Genomic DNA, 18,611 nt, shown 5'->3' with positions numbered 1-18,611 from the left:
TCCTGGCCTAGTGCAGGTAACTCACTGGGTTTGGAAGCATCATAGGACTATGAGGTCAGTTAGAGAGATCGGGGTCACTCACAGGGTTCATATCAGGGCCTCTGGGATAAAGCTTAGAAGAGCTCACCAGAGGGCCGGGCGTAGATGGTTCACACCTGTAATCCCAGCACTTTGGGAGGCTGAGGTGGGTGGATTGATTGAGCCCAGGAGTTTGAGACCAGCATGGGCAACATGGTGAAACCCCATCTCTACAGAAAATACAAAAATGAGCCAGGTGTGGTTGTGCACGCCTCTAATCCCAGCCACTTGGGAGGCTGAGGCAGATGGATCACTTGAGGTCAGGAGTTTGAAACCAGCCTGGGCAACATGAAGAAACCCTGTCTCTACTAAAAAATAAAATGTTAGCCAGGCATGGTGACACATGCCTGTAATCTCAGCTACTTGGGAGGCTGAGGCACGAGAATCCCTTGAACCTGTGAGGCGGAGGTTGCAGTGAGCTGAGATTGTGCCACTGCACTCCAACCTGGGTGACAGAGTGAGACTCCATCTCAAAAGAAGGAAGGAAGGAAGGAAAGAAGGAGGGAAGAAAAGGAAGGGAGGGGAGGGGAGGGGAGGGAAGGAAAGGGAAGGGAAGGGAAGGGAAGGGAAGGGAAGGGAAGGGAAGGGAAGGGAAGGGAAGAGAAGGGAAAGGAAGGGAAGAAAGAAGGAAGGAAGAGCTCACCAGAGCCAGGAGCCTAGATCCACTTCTCAAACCTTTATTGATGCTCCCCCAGGCTGCAAAGAGAGCTTTGTAGGAAGTACCATTCTCCCCTTTGCAGGAAAGTGCAGGAAAACCAAATAGCTCCATTCCTCAGTTGCCTGTCTTGGCTAGGAGGAGAGGTGGGGTCACACCACTGGGATCCAGAAATGGAGATTTTGGAGCCAGTGAAGGTTAGGTTAGGTCTCCATGAGGTCAGAGCAGAGGTCCCAGAGTGCAGGCACCGGACAGGGCTGGGCCTGGCCGATTGGTTCTTGTAGTGGTGGATGGGGAAAAGAAAATCATTGCCGGTGGGTTCCAGGAGCCGCGATATTGCATGGCATCCCATTGGGCACTGGGCATGGCTCTGGAGCACTGGGTGGGTTCAGCACCATGCCTCTTCTCACAGATCCGGCCAGCCTTCTCATCACATGGTGGGTCCATCCACAGCCCCAGGCCCAGAATCATGACACAGGCCTCGCACCCCCAAGATTCACTGGGTTCCCCCTGTAACCAGTGGCTGCAGCAGTTGAATGGTGGAGGGTGTTGCTGGGAATCTAGGCTGAGGATGGACTCGGGACTTCCCTCTTCCATCCCAGCCTCTAGCCTGTTTATTGCTTGGGTCTACCCTAGACACCGTAAGTGTCTAACCTGAGTGTACACTTGGGATATAACTTACTAATGCCCAGAATTTAACCCAAGGACATTTCCTGGGGTCTAGCCTGCCCATCCCTAAGAATGGAGTCCCAGCCAAGCGGGTCCCTGAGATCTGGCCAAAGCATGTCTTTTTTTTTTTTTTTTTTTTTTGAGACGGAGTCTCTGTCTGCCAGTCTGGAGTGCAGTGGCGCGATTGTGGCTCACTGCAATCTCTGCCTCCCAGGTTCAAGTGATTCTCGCGCCTCAGCCTCCTGGGTTAGCTGGTGCGCCACCACACCTGGCTAATTTTTTATATTTTTTTGTTGAGACGGGGTTTCGTCACGTTTCACATGCCCGTGAAACGTGATCCGCCCGCCTCGGCCTCAAAGCATGTCCTCTAGAGTCTATCCTGTGGCCCCCAGGTTTCACCAGGAGCCCTTCCCCTACCTGAAGCTGAGTGGGACTCTGTCCACCCACGAGGAGCCCTGAACCTTGCACAAGTGTTGCACCGCCTTGCGGCCGATCCAGTATTCAAGGGCGCTAGTGTGATGACTCAGGAAGTCCTAGAAAGGAGGAGACACCTGAGCCTGCAGAGTCCTGCCCCCTCCCGCGCCGCCCCACCGCCCGGCCACGCCCCCTCGGGTGAACGCCCCCTCCTCCTGCACACCTGCTCCTCCAGGCCCCCTACAGACGTGCGCTGGCATGGGCGCAGTGGCCTTGCGCCTCTGCCCACGTGGTCTTCGGCACAGAGAAATAGTAGCAGGAGCTCCCGAAGGGCAGCCACGACGTGGTACACGGCTCACGGGAACCTGCGGGGTGGCGAGGGTCAGAGAGGTCGAGCAAACCGAGAGGATGCAGGGGGTAGGGGTTTGGCCCCAAGGGCCCAGGGGTGGAACCACAGGACCAGGCCAAGGTCAAAGAGGGGGGCCGGCGAAGCACACGGGCAGGTCCACTTACACCCTCCCACCCCCTTCCTCCCGCTACCCCCTTTCCCCGTCACCCTTACTGTTCTGCAGCCTCACTGCCTCCAGCGCCAGGAACAGTCCAGGGCGGACGTCCTCGCGGTCCTTGCCGGCTTCAGCCAAGACCTGGGTCACTGCGGGGTCAAGGGAATGGGGATTTTGGCTGGGCTCAAGGTCAGGAGTAGGATCATGACTAGCTAATGGCCAGGACCCCTGTCCGTAGTCATTGTACCCTCGGTGCCGGCGACCAGGATGGCACAGGGTCAAGGACGGTTACAACTGGGCAGGGTCCAGGTGTGGCCGGCTCTAGGAGTGGCAGTCAAGGTCAGAGTGCAGCGTCAGGGTCAGGACGGGGTGCATGATCGGGGTCAGCGGTCAGCACTCAGGACGGGGTCGGGGTCGGGGCACACGGCCAGGACTCAGGGCTGGCGTCGCGGCGGGCTTTCACCGCGCTCACGCAGTTCCCGCAGGGCTCTCTCCTGCTCCATCAGCTTTGCCTGCGCCTCCCAAGCTCCGAGCGCGTGGTCTGCAGCTGCGTCTGCGTCCGCGAGCCTGAGAGCTGCTGGACCAAGGGGCGAGGACCGCGAGGATGGGGCGGGACTTCGGAGACCAGCCCGTCCCGCCCAGCTCGCCGCAGGCCTCGCCCCCGTCCCCCCTCCCATCCCGGCCACAAGACCCCGCCCCTGCGCGCCCACCGCCTCGGCCGCGCCCCCTCACAGCAGCTGCGGCAGACTCGGATTTCCTCCTTCAGGGCACCCAGTGCGGCCGTCTGCTTGGAGGCTGGAACGACCCCCGCCCCAAAACGCATGCCCGCCGGGTCACTTGGGAGGACTCAGGGTCCCCCTTCCCCACCCCGGGGCCAGCCTCAGGGACCATAGGGCCCCCACGCACCCGAGACTCCATCTCCGGGGTCTCAGACGCTCCTGCCCCGCAAGGCCCGGGGACCCAGGCGTCCGGCTCTGCACGCACCGTTTGTCCTCAGCAGGTCCTGGCAGCCGAGCAACGCCGCGCGCTCCGTGAAGGCTGCGGAGAGAGGCTCCTGCAGGCAAGGCCAGGGACTGGGGAATCCTCCCCTCGCCCGTGGGGTGCGGGGTCCCCCGACTCGGAACCACGGGGCGAGCCGGCAGTCGTACAGCGCACACGATGTGCAAACAAGTCGATGGCGGACAAACGCGCGGGGACTCGCACACATACGAGCACGCCATGTGCACACGCGTGAGTGCACACGGCCCGAAGATGTACACACACTCTGCTCACACTCAGACAGCGAGCAGGACGCCAGGGCGCAGTTGGTGCGCCACGAAACGGGGGTTTTGTGTCCCCAGGGGGGTCGGACGCAACGCTTCCCCATTGAGGGTCGCTCACCCTTGGACAATAGGATACTCAGGATCACAGCCCATAGGACTGTGGCGACCAGGACAGCCAGGGCCAAGAAGAGGGGTCTCCCGCTCCAGTGCACCCGGCGTCCCCAGTGCCCTGGCAGAACAAGGACGGCATGCTGGGTCCCCCAGGACTGAGCCCTGGAGGCCTGGGTTCCTCCCAGGAAACTGAGATTCAGAGAAGTTAAGTAACTTGCCTGTGGTCACACAGCTTCTAAGTGGCAGAGTGGGAACTGGACCCCGGTCCAACTGGCTCTGTGGCCTGTGGTGTGTCTCCTGCACCCACGACCCTGGCCAGTCTTGGCTCTTCCCTCCCCTCCCCCATCAAACCCCAGACACTGGGGTTGAGGGATGAGGCAGTCTCATTGCTCATACCTCCGGGGACCTCCTCCGAGCTGCCGCCCCACTTGCTGTACCTGGTGGTGTCCATGGCGGTGCAGGCCCCTAGTCCCTGGCAGAGATATAAACTTCACCTCCGTCCTCACTGGACCTACTCACTCCCTTCCTTCCTTCCCATTTTCTTGGCCTCAATTCCTGGCAACAGGTACCCAAGGACCAATCACAGGGTTGGGCCTTTTCTGGGCTGGGCTGGGCTGAGCCGCGCTGGGAGTGAGGCGGGGTAGTTCCAGCCTCCCGGTTCTCATCGCTGCAGCTCCATCCCCAGGCTAGTGCCCAGGGCTTCTCTGCTGGCTCCTGAGAACGCCCCCAAGGTGTAGCTCCCCAGGCCAGTTCAGGCCCCTCCTCAGAGGCTGGGTCTGAACCTGACCTTGATTCAGTCCCTCGGTACCAGAAGAGAGCAAACACAGGTTTTGGTGAGGAGGTGGTCTGCTGAGCTGCAGGACTTTACCACTCGGTGGGTGGTGGATAGGGGTGTGGGGTGTGTAGTGTGTAGCTTCAGGAAGCCTCAACTTTCTTTTTCTTTTTTTCTTTTGAGACAGAGTCTCCCTCTGTTTGCCAGGCTGGAGTGCAGTGGTGCAATCTCGGCTCACTGCAACATCCGCCTCCCAGGTTCAAGCAATTCTCTTGCCTCAGCCTCCCGAGTAGCTGGGATTACAGGTGTGTGCCACCATTCTTGGCTAATTTTTGTATTTTTAGTTGGTTGCAGCGAGCCAAGACTGCGCCACTGCACTCCAGCCTGGGTGACAGAGCGAGACTCCATCTCAAAGTAAACAAGCAAACAAAAACAAAAAAAACCATAAAGGTACCAATTCTTCCCAATTGAACCTACAAATTAACTACAAACTAAATATAAATTCCAGCTCAATTTCTTTGAAGACCTTAACAAACTTATTCTAAAATGTATGTGGAGGAATAATTTTTCATGAATTGTAAGTCACTTTAGGGAAAAAAGTTAATATAGGAAGACTCGCCCTACCAGACTGTAAACCATATTTTGATAAAACATTAATTTAAAAAAAAAAGTGTGGTGTTGGTGTAGAAAGAGGCAACTAGATTAAATGGAAAGAATATAACACAATTGGATTATGTAGAACAAGATTTTGGGAAAACTGGTTCAGTATATGGAGAAAAAACTCCTCCATTACAACATATACAAATCTGGAATTCAGCAGCATCTCAGAGCTAATGATAAAAGACAAAACTGTTAGGCTAATTGAAGAAAAGGTAGGCACTTGTCTTTGTGGCCTAGAGTTGAGAAAAACTTGAAGTTGATCCCATAGCAAAGGAGAAGAAAAGATACATTGGACTATATCAAAATTAAGAATCTCTGTTAAACCAAGGACATAGTAGATAGAATTAACAGTTGAGTAGCAGATGGGGGGAGATAATTGCTGCTTATAAAATAAAAAAGCAGTTTATTCCAGGAATATGCAAAAATACTTCTGCAAATTAAAAAAAAAAAAAAAAGACAGTCGAGCATGGTGGCTCATGCCTGTAATCCCAGCACTTTGGGAGGCTGGTGCGGGTGGATCACTTGACGTCAGGAGTTCAGGATCAGCCTGGCCAACATGGTGAAACCTCATCTCTACTAAAAATACAAAAATTAGCCAGGTGTGTGGTGGGACATACTTATAATCCTAGCTACTCAGGAGACTGAGGCTGGAGAATCGCTTGAACTCTGGAGGAGGAGGTTGCAGTGAGCCAAGATTGTGCCACTGTACTCCAACCGGGTGACAGAGCAAGACTGTCTCAAAAAGAAAAAAAAAAAAAAAAAAGAAAAAAACCCACACACAAAAATCAATAGAAAAATGGGCCAGGGGAATGAAAAGGCAATTCATAAAAGAAGCCAAAGATTGAGCACATATTTCAGGAAAGCTTAATGTCTACTTAATTGTAGAAAAAATAATGAGGTACCACCTTATACCAATTAAAATAGCAACCATTAAAAAGGTGCATAGTATTAAGTGTTGGTGAAGATATGAGGAAGTGGGAACTGTTACTCACTGCTGGTGGAAGTATGAATTAGTTCAGTAATTTGGAAGACAGTCTGGAAGTATGTAGTGAAATACAGGTGGCATATACTCTCTGATATTTTAAAAAGAGATACTTTTTAGAGGTTTCCCAAGGGCATTTACAAGGATGTTCAGCACAGTGTTGTTTACAGTAGCAGAGTTGGGGGAAACCTACAAGCCCCTGAGCAGGCAAAGAGTAAGTAAAGTGTGGTGAGTACACACATGAAAAAAATCACTAATAAACTCATTGTCCAGGCAGCAGCAGTCCAGATTCTCAGTAGCCTAGAGCTGGGAGAAGCAGAAAGAATTTGATTCAGTTACACACACACACACACACACACACGCACACACTCCAAGTATGTATAAACATTAAGGATATGACTTCACTATTATGAAATTATGCATGCAACAAAATTACACCTGTACCCCGTAAATTTATAGCAAGAAGAAAGGCAAACGTAAGCGTATTTTCTTTAAAAAACTAATGTAAGGGCATGTATCAAACACATCAGAATGCATGTCTATGGTACAGAGGGAGTAGGAAGGGTTAAACATTAAAAGTTAGCAATGCTTAGGAGACACTGAAGGGTTAACAAAACTTAGCTTCCTAGACTCTTCCTTCTAGAAGTTCCCTTGTTCCCAAACCATTTGACTCATCTTGCTTTCATCATCAGAAACAGAGCCATGTCAACAGGCGCTGAAAGCTGACTTAGCAGCAGGCTTAACTGTAGGGCAGAACTTTTTGGAGGGCACACCCTCTTCATTACGAGGCTTTCAGGGACAGGTGCTCAATGGGAGGAAATCGGAAAAAACCACAAGGATTGCACAATCTCCGTCCAAGGCCACCATCGGAATGTGTTCTGGGGAAAGGATTTAGATGGCAGTGTTTCATCAGGCCTTATGGAGGAGATAGATTAGTTCATTTGGGAAATCGGAGGAGGTTTTCTGGAAGAGATAGCATGAGACGTGTGGCTTCGACAACATGTGTACTGTGGACCGAGAAAGGAAGGACACACCAGGCACAGGGCACAGCCAGGGCAAAGGCAAGGGGGCAGGAAAGTGGGGCTCTGCTGGATACACCTGTGGCTGAAGCTGCCTTGGCGAGCTGGGGCAGAGCTGTCCAGCTTAGCAAGGAAGCCAGAAGGTTGCCCATCAATGTCCTGTGCCCAGACCCCGCTGCAGGGTAACTGAGAGGGGAAGAGAGGTCCTAGAAGGAGGCAGCAGACCTCTACCCTCTATCCCTGGCCCAGGACAAGGAAGGGAGGCCTGTTTCTCAGGTGGGCGGGGAACATGTAACGAGGGAATTTGAAGACAATATGATGAGTCTGGGAAGTACAAGAGACTGTGAGGACCACTGGAGACACTGGCTGAGCCTGGAGGATCCGAGAGGGCTTCCTGGAGGAGGTGATGCTTGAGGAAGGATTCAGAATTATTCCAGAGGAGATCAATACATTAAAGAATGTTCTCAATATGGTATCAGCACATGCAAGAATAGAGGATAAGGGAACAGGACTTGTTGGAGAAGCTGAGACTAATTCAGGGGCAATCATCTGGGGCTAGGGGGTCAGCTGGGGTCACATCATACAAGGACCTGAAGAGCAGGGACAAGAGGTTTGGATGAATGTGGGAAGGTGAAAGTCACAAGATTCAGCTGCAAGGCCATGACCACTCTGGTTTCCATTCTCTGCAGAGATGAGAGGATTGCTGTAACCAGGGGAGCCAGCCCACTGCAAGGGCATGTGGCACATTCATTGTCGCTGTGAATTTTGGCTTTGCTTTTTTATTACGAAGCATGCAAAGAGGTATGTAGAAACAAATATAAACACTTATGCCTTCCACTCAGCTTTTTCAAGTTTTGACATCTTCATGTATTTCAGATCACCTTAAAAGTAAAACATCATCACACAACAAATCATAACAAATACAGTAGAGATCCCTTGTACCCCACCCTGCTCCTATTCCCCTCCCTAAGTTAACCGCCCTCCCAAACTTGGTGTTTATCCTATTGAAAATAGTTATGCATGTACCCAAGGACAATATTTTGGATTTTTTTTGGGGGGTGGGGAAGGAGTCTCACTCTGTCACCCAGGCTGGAGTGCAGTGGTACGATCTCGGCTCATTGCAACCTCCGCCTCCCAGGTTCAAGCAATTCTTCTGTCTCAGCCTCTTGTATAGCTGGGACCACAGGCATACGCCACCACGCCCAGCTAATTTTTATATTTTTAGTAGAGACGGGGTTTCACCATATTGATCAGGCTGGTCTTGAACTTCTGACCTCAGGTGATCCACCCGCCTCAGCCTCCCAAAGTGTTGGGATTACAAGCGTGAGCCAGTGCGCCTGACCTATGTTGGTTTGTTTTGCACATCTGGAAACTTTACAGGAATGTTACCACATAGTCTATATCCTTCCGCAACTTGTTTTTGTCCTCTCTACATTACACTTATGAGATATATCTGTTCAACACTCATTATTCATTTAAAAATGAAGACAAGCACAAAAAATAAATGCTTAGTAAACAGAGAACAGAATAAAGCTTTCTTAATTTGAGAAGTGGCAATTTCCGGGATCCTGCAGAAATATCTTACATAATACTAAATTATGAGAAACATTTTAGGTAAAATGAAGAGCAAATAAAGATATCCACGGTTTAGTGGGTTGATTTACATCTCCCTAAAAGACTTGCTGAATGCCTAACCTCTGGTATCTGTGAATGTGACCTTTAAAATTGGGAAATAGGGTCTTTTTTTTTTTTTTTTGAGATAGAGTCTCACTCTGTTGCCCAGGCTGGAGTGCAGTGGTGACATCTCAGCTCACTGCAAAACTCTGCTTCCCAGGTTCAAGTGATTCTGCTGCCTCAGCCTCTTGAGTAGATGGGATTAAAGGTGTGTGCCACCATGCCCTGTATTTTTAGTAGAGACAGGGTTTCTCCATGTTGGTCAGGCTGGTCTCAAACTCCTGACCTCAAGTGATTCACCTGCCTCAGCCTCCCGAAGTGCTGGGATTACAGACGTGAGACACTGTGCCTGGCCGAGAAATAGGGTCTTTGCTGATATAACTACATTATGGTAAGGTCATGAGAGTGGTCCCTAATCCAATATCACTGTGTCCTTATATGAAGAGGAGAAAGATACAGAGGGAAGATTGTGTAAAGGGGCAAGAGGGAAGAAAACCACATGACGAAAGAGGCAGAGAGTCAAGCCAAGGGTCTACAAGCCAAGGAATGCCAAAGGTTGTCGGCAACGGTGACTGACCTGGATCCCTATTGTACTGAACAAAGGATGACGAATGCGGGAATAGAGATAACGGCAAGAGTGTATTTGGAAGAAGGCGTCAGGGGTCTCCTTGCTTCTAGTGAACAAGGGCCCTGAGCTTTAGAGCCCTTTGCATTTTTTTTTTTTTTTTTTTTTGAGACGAAGTCTTGCTCTGTCGCCCAGGCTGGAGTGCAGTGGCTGATCTCGGCTCACTGCAAGCTCCGCCTCCCGGGTTTTACGCCATTCTCCTGCCTCAGCCTCCCAAGTAGCTGGGACTACAGGCGCCCGCCACCTCGTGCGGCTAGTTTTTTTTTTTTTTTTGTAGTAGAGATGGGGTTTCACCGTGTTAGCCAGGATGGTCTCGATCTCCTGACCTTGTGATCCGCCCGTCCTGGCCTCCCAAAGTGCTGGGATTACAGGCTTGAGCCACCGCGCCCGGCCAGCCCTTTGCATTTTATTGGGTAGATAAAAGTAAATAAGAGTCCTGGAGTTTTTCTCCACTGAGGGGGATACTGCATTGTAAGGTCCTTTCTGTCCTGAGAACTGGTGGCTTTCCTTTTTAAAATGTCCAGTTTTCCCACAGTTATAACATTTTCCCGCTTTAGGGCTTAATCCTCGGCTCCTTTGAGATTTGTCAACTACTAAATCAGCCATTGCTTCCGCTAACATTGCAGAGCGATGAAGGTCAGGTCCTACATCCTGACAAACTCTGAGAAAATTTCCCAAGTTTTTAGCCGGTGCAAGTTTACAATCTGCGTTTGCATTCTCAAAAGCTAAAGTTAAGGTTAGCATTTCTGCGGCAGTGGCATGAGGAGTTTGACGCTTCACTGCCTCTTGTAATCTTGTAAGAAATTGCGCATAGAGCTCCTGTGACCCTTGCACGATATGTAAAAAGGATTGTACTGTGACTCCCTCTTCAAGAATTGTGGCGCGCTTAGCGTCTCGGAGTTCCATTTAATGTTACAGGTCTGAATAAGGCCCATTACCCAATAGCAAATCCTCTGCAATGTCTCCGTGTCCGGCAGCACGATTCTGTCTAGCCTAGTCTGTACACATTTCTTGCCCATTTAAATTCCATGTCAGATATGCACTAGCACACAAGTAAGTTTGAGCCAAGTGTTTTACATCAAAGAGTCGAAGGCGCATAGCACCAAATGCAGATTCTGGCAATCCAAAAGTAAATGGGCTCTGTACCCCATTATTAACTACACTGGTTTTTAATTCCTTCAACAACTTAAACTCTAGTGGGGTGTGTTCATGAATAAACTGCTGTGGATTATTTGAATCAGGACTTAAGGAAATAGGAAAAGCGCAAGGTCATAAGGGCTCTCCAGCTACGGCGGCAGAGCGTAAAATTCTTTGTATTGTGGTTTCTATTCCTGCTACTGAAGCAGGTGCTACAGATGTTTCTGCAACTGGAGGTGGTGGTATAGGCCAATATTTATCCTCCCTCTCCTGTTGTTTATTTTCAGTTGAAGCCGTGGGTGGGACAACAGATTCTTTCAGATTTTTAGACTCAGCCTGCTGTCCAGCAAAATAACAAGGCGATAACGGGCAGAAGTACAGTAGGAACTAGACTCCAAGTGGAGAATACAGAAGAATCAACTTTAAGACCTTTTTCATGAACCTGTTTTAATCCTTCTCCTGCTCTGTCCCGGTTTTCCACGTCAAGGGTGCCTGCCTGTGGAAACCACGGGTGATGCGTAATAACATTTTGTGGCTTCTGGAGGAGGTTAGTGTCTGCAAATTAACCTGAGCTCCCGACTGTCTCAACAGAACTTTAAACAACCGCACATAATGTTTTTCTTCAACAGACAAATTCTGCCCCATGTTACCCTGATTCAGAAAACTTCCCGTTCCCAGTACTTCTTTAGAGCACTGACCTTATATCGCTCCCAGTAGCCCTTTAGGGCACTGACCCTATACCCGCTGCTGGCAGGCTCGTCCCGGAGTCCCTGTTCATCTTGTCATTTTCAGTTCCTCTGCTCCAGCCGACTTTCTTCGTTCGTGTCCTCAGGTCCCTGTGTTCAGATGCCACTTTGCAAGGTCCTCAAGTCCCTGTTCTGGGTCGCCATTTTACCACGGATTCTATCCCTGTTGTACTGAACAAAGGATGACGAATGCAGAAATAAATATAAAGACAAAAAAGTATATTTGGAAGAAGGGGTCGGGGGCTCCTTGCTTCTAGTGAACAAGGGCCTTGAGCTTTAGAGCCCTTCGCATTTTATTGGGTAAAGGAGATGGGGGCGGGAGTGGTTGTCAGTCAGCAGCTTGATTTACAGCAGGTTTGCGAGACTGCATTCTTCGAGCAATAGGCTCTAGATGTCCCAGTAGATAACCTTAATGAGCGTGGTGCCAGGGAGTGATTGCCCTCAGCAAACCTTCTGGTGGTAGGCGCAGTCGTGAGTTTGCCCACATCCTGCGTTCATGCTAAACAGTTTGCTGTTTGATCATATATCCTCCAGTGAAATGCTGAGTTGGTCACGATCCCTTTGGCCTTTTCAGCTCCCAACAGGCAATCACCAGAATCTAGGGAGAGGCAGGGAAGGATTCTCCCCTACATGGTTCAGATGGAACATGGCCCTGCTGACACCTTGATTTCAGACTTCTGGCCTCCAGGACTGTGAGATAATAAATTAGCATTGTTTGGAGCCTCCCAGTTCATGGTAATTGGTTACAACAGCCCCTAGCTGCCTGATACTGGTGGGATAAGGGGCAATTTCCACAATCCTACAGAAACTCCGTAATAATTAAATATGAAAACCATATTTGGTAAAATCAAGAACAAAATAAAGATGGCCCTCTTGCTATTTTGCCGATGCAATAAGAAAATAAAAAGAAGCCCAGTGCAGTGGCTCATGTCTGTGCATCCCAGCACTTTGGAAGGTCAAGGTGGGAGGACTGCTTGAGCCCAGGAGTTCAAGACCAGCTTCCACAACATCGGGAGACCCCATTTCTGCAAAAAAAAAAAAAAAAAAAAAAAAAAAATACAAAAATTAGCCAGCTGTGGTGGTGCACATCTGTAGTTCCAGCTACTCAGGAGGCTGAAGTGGGAGGATTTGAGACTGGGGGTTTGGGGCTGCAGTGAGCCATGACTGTGCCACTGCACTCCAGCCTGGGAAACAGAGTGAGACATTGTCTCAAAAAAATAAAATAAAATAAAAGAGAGAGAGAGAGAAATAAATAAATAAATAAATAAATAAATAAATAAGACCTATAAATATTGAAAGCAAGAGTCAAAGTTGACTGTAGTTTGAAGCCATAATCACGTATCTAGGAAGTTCTAGAGGCTTAACTTCTGGAGTGATTAGAACTCACAGCAAGATTTCTCTATAAAAGGAGCCGCTGCTTTCTTCGGTTGAAGTAACGAGTATTTGCAAACACAGGAGAAAACAAACCGTCTTCACAGGGCAAGAAAAGCTTTGAAACATTAAAGAACAGTCATAAGAAGAATATGGGTAAAGCTCTTATGCCTAACTAAGATCTGAACAAAGAAAGACACAAGATGAGTTTCTCCCAAAACACTCAGTATTTCAGAAAGGTTATTGCTTCCAAAATGAATGTATAAATCGAATGCCGTAGTGAATTCCTCTCATTTGTGTTGCATCAGCCCCTTTCTGAATATGTTTGACTCTCCTTCCAGAAACAGGGTTCAGTCAGCCTTGACAGTTTCCAGTTCCCCACCTACTCCTAGTTCCTCAATGTGGTCAATCCAGATCTGCTTTATCCAACTTCCCCCCGATGACCACCTGCCTATGGGACAGCTGGACACAGCCTATTGATTGGCTCTGCAGATCCCCACACCACCCATCCACATCTTACACGGACTGGAGATACGGTGCAGTGACCGCCTCTCAGTCACAGCATGACCTCCTGAGACTCACACCTGCTTCCATGAAAGTCACCAATTAAAACTCCCTGAGGGAAACCTGTGTGGGTAACACCCTGGACCCAATCACGGCATTGTCACACTGGGTGCTCCCCCCCTGTCTCCCTGCAAAAGCTCTTCCTGACGTGTGTGTGTGTATGAGTGTGTGTGTGCATGAGTGTGTGTATATGAGTGTGTGTATGAGTGTGTATGAGTGTATATGTGTGTGCATGAGTGTATGTGTATATGAGTGTGTGTGTGTATATGTGTGTGTGTTTATGAGTGTGTGTGTGCATAAGTGTATGTGTGTATATGTGTGTGTATGAGTGTGTGTGTATGAGTGTGTGTGTGTGCATGAGTGTGTGTATATGAGTGTGTGTATGAGTGTGTATGTGTGTATGAGTGTGAGTGTGTATGTGTGTGTATGTGTGTATGAGTGTGTGTGTGTATGAGTGTGTGTGTGTGCATGAGTGTGTGTATATGAGTGTGTGTGTATGAGTGTGTATGTGTGCATGAGTGTGTGTATATGAGTGTGTGTGTATGAGTGTGTATGTGTGTATGAGTGTGAGTGTGTATGTGTGTGTATGTGTGTATGAGTGTGTGAGTGTGTGTGTGAGTGTGTGTATGAGTGTGTGTGCATGAGTGTGTGTGTATGAGTGTGTGTGTGCATGAGTGTGTGTATATGAGTGTGTGTGTATGAGTGTGTGTATGAGTGTGAGTGTGTATGTGTGTATGAGTGTGTGAGTGTGTGTGAGTGTGTGTATGAGTGTGTGTGCATGAGTGTGTGTGCATGAGTGTGTGTATGAGTGTGTGAGTGTGTATGTGTGTGTATGAGTGTGTGTGAGTGTGTGTGTATGAGTGTGTGAGTGTGTATGTGTGTGTATGAGCATGTGTGTGTGAGTGTGTGTGTGTGTGTCTATGAGTGTATATGTGTGTGTGTGGCCTCTGGAAGCGCCATGCCCTCCCTCCCCAGGACCCCCAAGTAATGCAACCTTTATTTCCACCTCTTGTCTCTCCTAATCATTGAAGGGGTTTCCTCCATCCTAAAAATTCTAGAGTAGGCCAGGCACAGTGGCTCATGCTGGTAATCCCAGCACTTTGGGAGGCCGAGGCAGGCAGGGATCACCTAAGGTCGGGAGTTTGAGACTAGCCTGACCAACATGGAGAAACCCCATCTCTACTAAAAATACAAGGGAGGCAGAGGTTGTGGTGAGCCTAGATCATGCCATTGCACTCCAGCCTGGGCAACAAGAGTGAAACTCTGTCTGCCCCCCACAAAAAAAATCCTACAGTAAAACAAATGATCATCCCAATAAAATTCCTAAATAGACTTTCTTATAGAGCTTTTTAAAAATTGTGGTGAACGATATGGAACATAACGTTGACTATTTGTAAGTGTACAGTTCAGTGGGATTAAGCTCATTCCCATTGTTGTACAACCATCACCACCATCCATCTCTGGGATTTTTCAACTTTCCAGACTACAACACTGTCCCTGTGAAACACAAAGTCCCTATTCCTTTTACTCCCCAGCCCCTGGTAACCACCATTCTGCTTTCTCTCTCTCTCTTTCTTTCTTTCTTTTTTTCTTTCTTTCTTTCTCTCTCTTTCTTTCTTTCTTTCTTTCCCTTCCCTCCTTCCTTCCTTTCTTCCTTCCTTCCTTCCTTCCTTTCTTTCTTTCTTTCTTTCTTTCTTTCTTTCTTTCTTTCTTTCTTTCTTTCTTTCTTTCTTTCTTTCTTTCTTCCTTTCTTTTCTTTCTTTCTTTCTTTCTTTCTTTCTTTCTTTCTTTCTTTCTTTCTTTCTTTCTTTCTTTCTTTCTTTCTTTCTTTCTTTCTTTCTTTCTTTCTTTCTTTCTTTCCTTCTTTTCCTTCCCTTTCCTTCCTTCCCTTTCCTTCCTTCCTCCCTCCCTCCCTTCCTTCCTTTTCTTTCCTTCCTTCCTTCTTTCCTTCCCCCCTTCCTCCTTTCCTTCCTCCCTCCCTCCCTCCCTCCCTCCCTCCCTCCCTCCCTCCCTCCCTCTCTCTCTCTCTCTCTCTCTCTCTCTCTCTCTCTCTCTCTCTCTTTCTTTCTTTCTTTCTTTCTTTCTTTCTTTCTTTCTTTCTTTCTTTCTTTCTTTCTTTCTTTCTTTCTTTCTTTCTTTCTGTCTCATCCTGTTGCCCAGGCTGGAGTACAATGGCATTATCTGGGCTCCACCTCCTGGGTTCAAACTATTCTCCTGCCTCAGTCTCCTGAGTTGCTGGGATTACAGGTGCCTGCCACCATGCCCGGCTAAGTTTTGTAGTTTTAGTAGAGATAGGATTTCACCATGTTGGCCAAGCTGGTCTCGAACTCCTGACCTCGTGGTCCACCCACTTCGGCTTCCCAAAGTGCTGGGATTACAGGTGTGAGCCACCACGCCCGGCCTCTACTTTCTTTCATTATAAATTTCTCTGGGTAGCTCATATAAGTGGAATCCTGAAGAGTGGAATGCTAAATAGGTTTTTTGAGTCTTTTTTCAAACTTTTTACTTTGCGATCATTTTAGATTACAGATAAGTTGCAATGATAGTACAGAGCCTTCTCTATATCTTTTGCCCAGCTTTCTTTAATGTGAACATCTTTTTTTTTTTTTGAAGCGGAGTCTTGCTCTGTCACCCAGGCTGGAGTGCAGTGGTATGATCTCGGCTCACTGCAACATCCACCTCCTGGGTTCAAGCGATTCTCCTGCCTCAGCCCCCTGAGTAGCTGGGATTACAGGCGGGTGCCACCATGCCCGGCTAATGTTTGTATTTTTATTAGAGACAGGGCTTCACCATATTGACCAGGCTGGTCTCGAACCTCTGACGTCAGGTGATCCACCTCCCTGGCCTCCCAAAGTGCTGGGATTATGGGCGTTAGCCACCGCAACCGGCCGATGTTAACATCTTGCATTACCATTGTACATATGTCAAAATGAAGAAATTAATATTGGTGCAATACTCTGAACTGAAAACTACAGACCTCATTCGGATTTCACTAGTTTTTCCACGGATGTCCTTTTTCTGTGGCAAGATCCCATCCAGGATCCCACCCTGCATTCAGGCAGTGACGGAGTTTGCCCTGGCTGCAGTAACTGAGCACCGCTGGCTGGGCAGAGGGGGCTTAAATAACAGAAATCCATTCTTTCCCATTTCTAGAGGCTGGAAGTCCAGGATCAATGTGTCGGCAGGGTTGCTTCCTTCTGGGCTGTGGGGGAGGGATCTACTGCAGGCATCTCTTCTTGGTGTATGTCTGGCCCCTCCTCCCTGTGTCTTCAGCTGTCTTCCCTCTGTACGTGTCTGTGTCCATATTTCCCCGTTTTAGAAGGACACTTGTCATAGGCCAGGCACAGTCTCATGCCTGTAATCCCAGTACTTTGGGAGGCCGAGGCGGCAGGATCAATTGAGGTCAGGAGATTGAGATCAACATGTACTAAAAAAGTGCAAAAATTAGCTGGGCATGGTGGTGCACGCCTGTAATCCCAGTTACTCAGGAGGCTGAGGCAGGAAGATCGCTTGAACTCTGGAGGTGGAGGTTGCAGCGAGCTGAGATCGTGCCACTGCACTCTAGTCTGGGTGCCAGAGCAAGACCCTGTCTCAAAAAAAAAAAAAAGAAAAGAAAAAAAAAAAGGACACCAGTCATACTGGGTTGGAACCCACTCTCATGACCTCATTTTAACTTTGTCATCTCTACAAAGACCCTATTTCCGAATACAAGTACATTTTGAGGTACTGGGGGTTGGGACTTCAACGTATGAATTTGCTAGGAGACACAATCCAGCTCGTATGAGTCATCACTTCTCCTTCATCGCCTACAAAGGCTGACAGGTTTCTTGTCTTTCATGATATTGACAGATTTGAAGAGTATTCATCAGGTGTGTGTTGACTGGTCCTTGATTTGGATTTTTCTAGTGTTGTCCAGTGGTTAGAGGGAGGTTGTTAGTTTGGAATTAAGAGTATCACAGGCTGGGTGCAGTGGCTCACGCCAGTAATCCCAACACTTTGGGAGGTCAAGGCAGGCAGATCTCCTGAGGTCAGGAGTTTGAGACCAGCCCGGCCAACATGGTGAAAACCCGTCTTTACTAAAAATACAAAAAATTACCCAAGCGTGGTGGCGCACGCCTGTAATCCCAGCTGCTTGGGAGGCTGAGGCTGGAGAATCACTTGAAACTGGGTGGTGGAGGTTGCAGTGAGAGCTGAGATCGAGCCACTGTACTCCAGCCTGTGTGACAGAGCAAGACTCCATCTAAAAGAAAAAAGAATATCACAAAGGCTAGGTGCCCTTCTAGATACATCCTATGGGGTGTGTGTATGATATCCACGTGAACACGCCTTTTATAGACAATGCTAGCCTTGGTTAAGGTGGTATCTGCCAGGTTTCTTTACTACAGAATCACTCTTTTTGTCTTTCCATACTCTCTTCCTTGCCTTAACAGGGTTGACATTGCTCCTGAGGGGAAGAAAACTATTTCTTTGAGGGCCACAAAGAATCTCAGCTATCACCATGTCTTGGCGCTCTCCAAAGCTCAGCCCTTCCCAACAATATCTTTTTTTTTTTTTTTTTTTTGAGACGGAGTCTCACACTGTCGCCCGGGCTGGAGTGTTGCATGATCTCTTCTCGCTGCAACCTCTGCCTCTTGGGTTCAAATGATTCTCCTGCCTCAGCTTCCTGAGTAGCTAGAATTACAGGCGCCCACGACCACGCCTGTAATTTGTATTTTTAGTAGAGACGAGGTTTCACTATGTTGGCCAGGCTGGTCTCGAACTCCTGGCCTCAAGTGATCCGCCCACCTCGGCCTCCCAAAGTGCTGGGATTACAGGCATGAGTCACCGCCCCTGCCCCCTGCCCAACAAAATCTTATGCGTTGGTATCTAATTTTGGGGCCGATTGGGGGAAATGTCTATCAAGGTGAATAATACTGCTGTAATCCTTTGCAGTGAGTCACTAAGTCCAGCACCACTCAAAGGAGTATAAAAATATGTGAACATGGCCGGGTGCGGTGGCTCACGCCTGTAATCCCAGCACTTTGGGAGGCCGAGGCGGGTGGATCACGAGGTCAGGAGTTCAAGACCAGCCTGGCCAAGATGGTGAAACCCCATCTCTACTAAAAATACAAAAAAATTAGCCGGGCGTGGTGGCAGACGCCTGTAATCCCAGCTACTCCAGAGGCTGAGGCAGAGAATTGCTTAAACCTGGAGGGGTGGAGGGTTGCAGTGAGCCGAGATTGTGCCACTGCACTCCAGCCTGGGTGATAGAGCGAGACTCCGTCTCGGGAAAAAAAAAAAAGAAAAGTGTGAATACATGTTAAAACTACCATGCTAATTAGCAAGTATTTGAGGGGGAGGTGATACTTTAAGGTTAGGCTGATATCCTG

At 48.7% G+C, this 18,611-nt stretch overlaps 1 pseudogene; it reads right to left on the bottom strand.

Moving 5' to 3' along the window:
- Positions 1–903: 903 nt before the first annotated feature.
- LOC102121594 (C-type lectin domain family 4 member G-like) lies at positions 904–4,177 on the bottom strand (annotated as a pseudogene).
- Positions 4,178–18,611: the final 14,434 nt, after the last annotated feature.

Source organism: Macaca fascicularis, chromosome 19 (assembly GCF_037993035.2).
Source record: "Macaca fascicularis isolate 582-1 chromosome 19, T2T-MFA8v1.1".
Lineage (NCBI taxonomy): Eukaryota > Metazoa > Chordata > Mammalia > Primates > Cercopithecidae > Macaca > Macaca fascicularis.
Note: the sequence above shows the minus strand (reverse complement) of the source record. Positions and strands in the feature narration are given on the sequence as shown.